Source organism: Ursus arctos, unplaced genomic scaffold (genome assembly GCF_023065955.2).
Source record: "Ursus arctos isolate Adak ecotype North America unplaced genomic scaffold, UrsArc2.0 scaffold_18, whole genome shotgun sequence".
Classification (NCBI taxonomy): domain Eukaryota; kingdom Metazoa; phylum Chordata; class Mammalia; order Carnivora; family Ursidae; genus Ursus; species Ursus arctos.
Genome location: NW_026622852.1, coordinates 622800 through 630674, shown reverse-complemented (window position 1 = coordinate 630674; position 7875 = coordinate 622800). Strand labels below are relative to the sequence as shown.

Sequence of the window (7875 nt, the reverse complement as noted above, 5' to 3'; positions counted from 1 at the left end):
TCATACCATCTGTGAGGCCTGATCTTGGCCTCCCAGGAAAGCTCTCCTTTAACATTTTACCCAGCTCAAAATGACTGGGCAAACCCTCAAAGCATGGGCCCTATTTCTGCCCCCAGCACTTATTGTCCATATGCATCAAAAAGAAAAAGAGAACCAAAAAATGCCTTTGCCAACATCAAGGTGAGAACACAAAAGAACCTTTCTTGCTCCCATAAGATTAAAGTCATACTGATTTGTACATACTGAAAACATAAGAAAAAGTCTGTCACTTTCTGGAACCTTCTTCCTCATCGTGATGTATAACTGTACGTAGCACAACTCAGAACAAATATATGACCCTGCCCTAAATGTTCCTTCCCTGGAGCACTCCCTTCTTTGTGAAGATTGTGTCTCCCAGGCAGCTGTCTTTGACTTGGGTTTGAATAAAACTCTCTTCCTTCCTCTCTAAAATGTTTTAAAAGGTTCCTTCATTTAGTGTCGACAATAACAGTCTGTTTTCAAGTGAAAAATAAATGTTCCTGGTTCACAACCGCGACAGAACAGAAGGCCGGCTTTTCCTTCCTTCCCTGTAGAACTAAGCATGTGTATATAGATTGCAGCACAAATGGGCTCACCCTAGGAGGATGTTTTGAAGGTCTGAGAAGCACTATCCACCCCATGGGTGAGACAAGAAGGCAAAGCTATTCCCGCTTGGAGCATTCCTTTTGGCGCTTAAAATTGCCTTGGATATGCATAAAAGCATTGCATTTCCTAAAGCCCAAGGCTGGAACAGTCTGAGAGCAGCTGATCTTGCCAGGAACCAGGCACACCCTTGCAGGAAGGGTTGGTGCAGAAGGGAAGGGGCAGGGCTCTGAGGGTGGTCTGCAGCTAGAGGGGTCCGCGAAAGGGGCCATGTGTGTGTGTGTGTGTGTGTGTGTGTGTGTGTGTGTGTGTGTGTGTGTGTGATTGCAGCCCTGCCCATGATCCCCGTCATGCCTGCTCAGGGCGTTTAGCCAAGGAGGTGCCTCCTGGACCTCTGCACTCCCAGAGTTGTGAGTCATGGGGCCGGTTGCCTGGCATTCAAGGAGTTGGAAGCATCATACTCCCCAAGCAATCACCCCATGGGGGTGGAGCTACGTCTCTGTGTGCAGATCCGGAGCAGCCCAAGGACGCAGACCAGGAGCCAAGGAAGTGGAGTTTTGAGAGAGTGGACCTGTGGAGTTCCTGGCTGGGTGAGTGCATGCTGTGTGGCCATAGGTGGGCTTTCTGGGAGTAGGGGCACCCCGGGTAAGAGGCGGGGTTCTGGAAGGGCATGTTGAGAGAGTTCATCATGGAGACTCAGTTTTCTTTCCTTTTTCCCTTGAAAGTCTCTTCTGCCTAGTCTCCGTCAACTGGCCATACACCCCAGACCCAGGAACTCCAGGGCACCCGCTCAGCAAAGCTTTTGTGGGATGGTTCGCAGACATTCCAGGGTTTCCCGTGTTCCCCAGGAAGAGCGAGAGAAAGGACCGCACAGTCCCCAACTTCAGTGCGGTGCCCCTGTCCCCCGACACAGTGCAGGTAATGGACCTTGAGCAGTTCCCCGAGTTCAGCAGGGTATTCCCTGTTCCCTCAGGCACAGGTGTGGCGCTAGGAAGGCCCAGAGCCGTTACCCAACTTCAGCATTGTGCTAGCTGTTTCCTGGGAATGGTGGCAATGGGCTGGGAGATAATTACTACTAAAAGACAAGTCTATGTTTCCCCTTCTCCCAGAAACCACAGCAGGTGTGCAGGCTTTAGGTCCGAGGAGCTGCTTCTCCCCATCTGACAACACTTCTCTGCTCTGGCTCCGCGAGACCCGACGTTCTGAACGTCTGCATCTGAGTCAGTGAGGCAGCTTGACACGGGATCCAGCATTCAGAGAAAGCGGCAGGTCCATTTGGAGAAATGTCATATCCACATCAGGACTGGAAGTAAAACCTCTCATTAACCCACCATCTCCTGGGTTTTTCTCTTTTCTCTAGTTGAGCCATGAAGTAAAACTTAAGTAATAGTTGTCAGCGTTCTGAATTTGGTGAAGGAGGTACTTAGTTTCTGAGCTTGGAGCACTTTGCAGGGGATCCCATTTTCTCTGTTCATTGACTGCTTATGAATGTATTTTGAACAGCTGTTTCCTAGAAACACTCTTTCATTAGAAAGGGAAGGTGAGGTTTACTCTTTGTCTATTTTTAAGATATACGTTTGACAGTGTTTATACAGTTGGGCCTAAGATATGGGTGAGTGGCCACCATTTAGTGTTAGATGGCCTTTTGTCGTCACATACAAATATGGATGATGTCTTTCCAATTCTCAAAGGTGATGTTTCATCACTGATTAGTCTTTTCATCCCAAGAGTTACAATGGGGGTCGAGGGAAAATTCAAAATTATTCAGAGCAGCATTTTCCTGTTTAAAATATATGCTGGTGATGGGTAGTAAGGAGGGCACATATTGCATGGTGCACTGGGTGTAATATGCAACTAATGTATCATCGAAATTTACTGTACTGTATGGAGACTATAACATTATGTAATAAAAAACAATAAAAAAATAAAGGTAAACCTTGTGTATCTAACTATACCAGATGTATCATCTCGATATTTTGAAGTGCCATATTCAATCTGCTGTTTCTTTGGTGGTGGAGTCAGAGGAGAGTCTTTGGGAATTCCTTTCGATAGAGGCATGGTGGTGGCTTCAATTGGGTAGGCGACAGGGGCCCTGGGCTGAGTTCTCGAACTGCTTTACTAATGCTGGGTGAGTCAGGTTATGCCAAAGAGTTTCTGTTTCTTCCCTATGAGATTGACAAAAACCGGCTTCCAACGGAAAAATCTTTCGTAACGTGCAAACATGCTCACAAGTGCCTGTGCCAAGGTGAAGTAAATGCCATACACTGATCTGTAAGACACCACAGTTTGCTAGCAGGAGATAAACCCGAACGAACACAACACGGGACACTTGAGGCAGAAACGGCTTCCGCCGAAAAATAAGTTCTTGATGTGGAAAACCTATCCAAAGTGGTTGTAGCAAAGTAAACAGAATGCCACACACTTATGTGTAAGAAACAACATTCCCCAGGCATGGTCTAAGCCCAGACATCGTCACTGTGCTTTTGGTAGCATGAGGGAAACCCGAGCCCCACATCCCTGACCCATTTGGCAAAACACCGACTTCCAACGGAAACAGATTTCCTAAGGTGCAGACCCTATCACAAGTGGTTGTGGCAAGGTAAAGCAAATGCCATCCACTTCTCTGGAAGAAACCACAGTGCCCAGCCATGTTCTAAGCCCTAACATCATCACTGGGCTTCTGGCAGCATGAGTGAAAACAGAGGAGCACAGCACGGAGACCCATTTGAGAAAAACCGGCTTCGAACGGAAAAATCTTTCATAACGTGCAAACATGCTCACAAGTGCCTGTGGCAAGGTGAAGTAAATGCCCTACACTGATCTGTAAGAGACCACAGTGCCTAGGAACAGTCTGAGCCCTTACCTCATCCCGGCGGTTTTGCTAGCATGAGTTCAACCCGAACGAACACAGCCCGGGGACCCCTGGGACAAAAACGGCTTCTGACGAACAATAGGGGCTTGCTTTGGAAAACTTATCCCAAGTGAGGGTAGCCAGGTAAACAAAATGCCACACACCCAGGTGTAAGAAACAACGATACCCAGGCATGGTCTAAGCCCCTTACCTCATCCCTGTGCTTTGGGGAGCCGGAGGGACACCCGAGGCCCCCGGGCCTGACACCCGTTTGGCCAAAAGCCGGCTTCCCACGGAAACAGTTTTCCTGAGGTGCAGACCCTATCCCAAGTGGTTGTGGCAAGGTAAAGCAAATGCCCTCCACTTCTCTGGAAGAAACCACAGTGCCCAGCCATGTTCTAAGCCCTCCCATCCTCCCTGGGCTTCTGGCAGCAGGAGTGAAAAGAGAGGAGCAGAGCACTGGGACCCGTTTGACAAAAACCGGCTTCCCACGGGAAAGTCTTTCTCCACGTGCAGACATGCTCCCAGGTGCCTGGGGCAAGGGGAAGGAAATGCCATACACTGACCTGGAAGAGACCACAGGGCCCAGGCACAGTCTGAACCCTTCCCTCAACCCGGCGGTTTTGCTAGCAGGAGTTCAACCCCAACGAACACAGCCCGGAGACCCCTGGGGCAAAAACGGCTTCCGACGAACAATAGGTGCTTGCTGTGGAACACCTATCCCAAGTGGGGGTAGCAAGCTCAACAAAATGCCACACACCCAGGGGTAAGAAACAACATTGCCCAGTCTTGGTCTAAGCCCCTCACCTCGTCCCTGTGCTTTGGGGAGCCGGAGGGACAGCCGAGGCCCACGGCCCTGAGACCCCTTTGCAAAAAGCCGGCTTCCCACGGAAACAGTTTTCCTGAGGTGCAGACCCTATCCCAAGTGGTTGTGGCAAGGTAAAGCAAATGCCCTCCACTTCTCTGGAAGAAACCACAGTGCCCAGCCATGTTCTAAGCCCTCCCATCCTCCCTGGGCTTCTGGCAGCAGGAGTGAAAAGAGAGGAGCAGAGCACTGGGACCCGTTTGACAAAACCCGGCTTCCCACGGGAAAGTCTTTCTCCACGTGCAGACATGCTCCCAGGTGCCTGGGGCAAGGGGAAGGAAATGCCATACACTGACCTGGAAGAGACCACAGGGCCCAGGCACAGTCTGAACCCTTCCCTCAACCCGGCGGTTTTGCTAGCAGGAGTTCAACCCCAACGAACACAGCCCGGAGACCCCTGGGGCAAAAACGGCTTCCGACGAACAATAGGCGCTTGCTGTGCAACACCTATCCCAAGTGGGGGTAGCCAGATCAACAAAATGCCACACACCCAGGTGTAAGAAACAACATTGCCCAGGCATGGTCTAAGCCCCTCACCTCGTCCCTGTGCTTTGGGGAGCCGGAGGGACAGCCGAGGCCCACGGCCCTGAGACCCCTTTGCAAAAGGCCGGCTTCCCACGGAAACAGTTTTCCTGAGGTGCAGACCCTATCCCAAGTGGTTGTGGCAAGGTAAAGCAAATGCCCTCCACTTCTCTGGAAGAAACCACAGTGCCCAGCCATGTTCTAAGCCCTCCCATCCTCCCTGGGCTTCTGGCAGCAGGAGTGAAAAGAGAGGAGCAGAGCACTGGGACCCGTTTGACAAAAACCGGCTTCCCACGGGAAAGTCTTTCTCCACGTGCAGACATGCTCCCAGGTGCCTGGGGCAAGGGGAAGGAAATGCCATACACTGACCTGGAAGAGACCACAGGGCCCAGGCACAGTCTGAACCCTTCCCTCAACCCGGCGGTTTTGCTAGCAGGAGTTCAACCCCAACGAACACAGCCCGGAGAACCCTGGGGCAAAAACGGCTTCCGACGAACAATAGGTGCTTGCTGTGGAACACCTATCCCAAGTGGGGGTAGCCAGCTCAACAAAATGCCACACACCCAGGGGTAAGAAACAACATTGCCCAGTCTTGGTCTAAGCCCCTCATCTCGTCCCTGTGCTTTGGGGAGCCGGAAGGACAGCCGAGGCCCACGGCCCTGAGACCCCTTTGCAAAAAGCCGGCTTCCCACGGAAACAGTTTTCCTGAGGTGCAGACCCTATCCCAAGTGGTTGTGGCAAGGTAAAGCAAATGCCCTCCACTTCTCTGGAAGAAACCACAGTGCCCAGCCATGTTCTAAGCCCTCCCATCCTCCCTGGGCTTCTGGCAGCAGGAGTGAAAAGAGAGGAGCAGAGCACTGGGACCCGTTTGACAAAACCCGGCTTCCCACGGGAAAGTCTTTCTCCACGTGCAGACATGCTCCCAGGTGCCTGGGGCAAGGGGAAGGAAATGCCATACACTGACCTGGAAGAGACCACAGGGCCCAGGCACAGTCTGAACCCTTCCCTCAACCCGGCGGTTTTGCTAGCAGGAGTTCAACCCCAACGAACACAGCCCGGAGACCCCTGGGGCAAAAACGGCTTCTGACGAACAATAGGGGCTTGCTTTGGAAAACTTATCCCAAGTGAGGGTAGCCAGGTAAACAAAATGCCACACACCCAGGTGTAAGAAACAACGATACCCAGGCATGGTCTAAGCCCCTTACCTCATCCCTGTGCTTTGGGGAGCCGGAGGGACACCCGAGGCCCCCGGGCCTGACACCCGTTTGGCCAAAAGCCGGCTTCCCACGGAAACAGTTTTCCTGAGGTGCAGACCCTATCCCAAGTGGTTGTGGCAAGGTAAAGCAAATGCCCTCCACTTCTCTGGAAGAAACCACAGTGCCCAGCCATGTTCTAAGCCCTCCCATCTTCCCTGGGCTTCTGGCAGCAGGAGTGAAAAGAGAGGAGCAGAGCACTGGGACCCGTTTGACAAAAACCGGCTTCCCACGGGAAAGTCTTTCTCCACGTGCAGACATGCTCCCAGGTGCCTGAGGCAAGGGGAAGGAAATGGCATACACTGACCTGGAAGAGACCACAGGGCCCAGGCACAGTCTGAACCCTTCCCTCAACCCGGCGGTTTTGCTAGCAGGAGTTCAACCCCAACGAACACAGCCCGGAGACCCCTGGGGCAAAAACGGCTTCCGACGAACAATAGGTGCTTGCTGTGGAACACCTATCCCAAGTGGGGGAAGCCAGCTCAACAAAATTCCACACACCCAGGGGTAAGAAACAACATTGCCCAGGCTTGGTCTAAGCCCCTCACCTCGTCCCTGTGCTTTGGGGAGCCGGAGGGACAGCCGAGGCCCACGGCCCTGAGACCCCTTTGCAAAAAGCCGGCTTCCCACGGAAACAGTTTTCCTGAGGTGCAGACCCTATCCCAAGTGGTTGTGGCAAGGTAAAGCAAATGCCCTCCACTTCTCTGGAAGAAACCACAGTGCCCAGCCATGTTCTAAGCCCTCCCATCCTCCCTGGGCTTCTGGCAGCAGGAGTGAAAAGAGAGGAGCAGAGCACTGGGACCCGTTTGACAAAAACCGGCTTCCCACGGGAAAGTCTTTCTCCACGTGCAGACATGCTCCCAGGTGCCTGGGGCAAGGGGAAGGAAATGCCATACACTGACCTGGAAGAGACCACAGGGCCCAGGCACAGTCTGAACCCTTCCCTCAACCCGGCGGTTTTGCTAGCAGGAGTTCAACCCCAACGAACACAGCCCGGAGACCCCTGGGGCAAAAACGGCTTCCGACGAACAATAGGTGCTTGCTGTGGAACACCTATCCCAAGTGGGGGTAGCAAGCTCAACAAAATGCCACACACCCAGGGGTAAGAAACAACATTGCCCAGTCTTGGTCTAAGCCCCTCACCTCGTCCCTGTGCTTTGGGGAGCCGGAGGGACAGCCGAGGCCCACGGCCCTGAGACCCCTTTGCAAAAAGCCGGCTTCCCACGGAAACAGTTTTCCTGAGGTGCAGACCCTATCCCAAGTGGTTGTGGCAAGGTAAAGCAAATGCCCTCCACTTCTCTGGAAGAAACCACAGTGCCCAGCCATGTTCTAAGCCCTCCCATCCTCCCTGGGCTTCTGGCAGCAGGAGTGAAAAGAGAGGAGCAGAGCACTGGGACCCGTTTGACAAAACCCGGCTTCCCACGGGAAAGTCTTTCTCCACGTGCAGACATGCTCCCAGGTGCCTGGGGCAAGGGGAAGGAAATGCCATACACTGACCTGGAAGAGACCACAGGGCCCAGGCACAGTCTGAACCCTTCCCTCAACCCGGCGGTTTTGCTAGCAGGAGTTCAACCCAAAGGAACACAGCCCGGAGACCCCTGGGGCAAAAACGGCTTCCGACGAACAATAGGCGCTTGCTGTGCAACACCTATCCCAAGTGGGGGTAGCCAGATCAACAAAATGCCACACACCCAGGTGTAAGAAACAACATTGCCCAGGCATGGTCTAAGCCCCTCACCTCGTCCCTGTGCTTTGGGGAGCCG

The 7875-nt window shown here is 52.8% G+C and overlaps 1 long non-coding RNA gene across 1 annotated transcript; it reads left to right on the top strand.

Annotated features, from left to right (window-relative positions):
- The first annotated feature begins 936 nt into the window (after positions 1–936).
- LOC130544008 (uncharacterized) lies at positions 937–2543 on the top strand. The gene is made up of 3 exons (XR_008959852.1): positions 937–1211; positions 1347–1539; positions 1731–2543. It is a non-coding gene; the product is annotated as an uncharacterized LOC130544008 (long non-coding RNA).
- The last annotated feature ends 5332 nt before the right edge of the window (positions 2544–7875 follow it).